The following is a 790-nucleotide window of genomic DNA, read 5'->3' on the forward strand; positions in this document are numbered from 1 at the left end:
GCTTCAAAGGCCCACAGACCATACGCCCAGTGAGACATTACATAGATTTTACTATATGAGCTTCATCATATCATTTAAAAATATCTGAGATGAAACAAAAGACCCTATACCATGTCCTTCAGAACAGAGACTCTCTGAGACATAGGCGGAGCTGGATGAGTCTCCCTGTCAGAGCACTTGCTCCTCAACGCCAGAGGAGTGTGAGGTGACATTTAAGAAGAGCCAACGCGGGGGCTGGAGAGATGGCTCAGGGGTTAAGAACACTGCCTGCTCTTCCAAAGGTCCTGAGTTCAATTCCCAGCAACCACATGGTGGTTCACAACCATCTGTAATGAGGTCTGGTGCCCTCTTCTGGCCTTCAGGCATACACGCCAACAGAATATTGTATAAAAAAAAAAAAAAAAAGAAGAGCCAACGCGACAGAGTTTCATAGCATTTTTTCCCTTTTACTTGAAAATGTGTTTTAATGATCAAATTTGGCAGTTACAAACCTGGACACCATGGGGGAGATTTTTTTTTCTTGTTTTAGTTTTTGGCTGTAATTTTGTATCCTTTTATTTCACTTTGTTTTCCTTCATTTTTCTTTTGTTCTATTTTCTTTTTCTTTTTTAAAAGAAAAAGAACACAAGACTGAATATCATCAACAGCAATATGTGCAGAACAAGCCATGTCTGTAAGGGGCAAACTTCAGTGAAGTAGCCACTTTCCCCTTTGCATAAGGTTTGCATTGATGTGTGTGGGAGCTGAGGTGAGTGTGCATGGAGCTGAGGTGAGTGTGCATGGAGCTGAG

At 41.8% G+C, this 790-nt stretch overlaps 1 long non-coding RNA gene across 1 annotated transcript in view; it reads left to right on the forward strand.

Annotated features, from left to right (window-relative positions):
- The first annotated feature begins 572 nt into the window (after positions 1–572).
- The window catches only part of LOC106143774, a 558-nt gene continuing 340 nt past the window's right edge, over positions 573–790 (forward strand). Inside the window, exon 1 of the long non-coding RNA XR_001228919.2 lies at positions 573–769. This is a non-coding gene — a long non-coding RNA (uncharacterized LOC106143774). The remainder of the gene's footprint in view (positions 770–790) is intronic.

This window comes from Microtus ochrogaster, chromosome 5 (genome assembly GCF_000317375.1).
Source record: "Microtus ochrogaster isolate Prairie Vole_2 chromosome 5, MicOch1.0, whole genome shotgun sequence".
NCBI classification, from domain to species: domain Eukaryota; kingdom Metazoa; phylum Chordata; class Mammalia; order Rodentia; family Cricetidae; genus Microtus; species Microtus ochrogaster.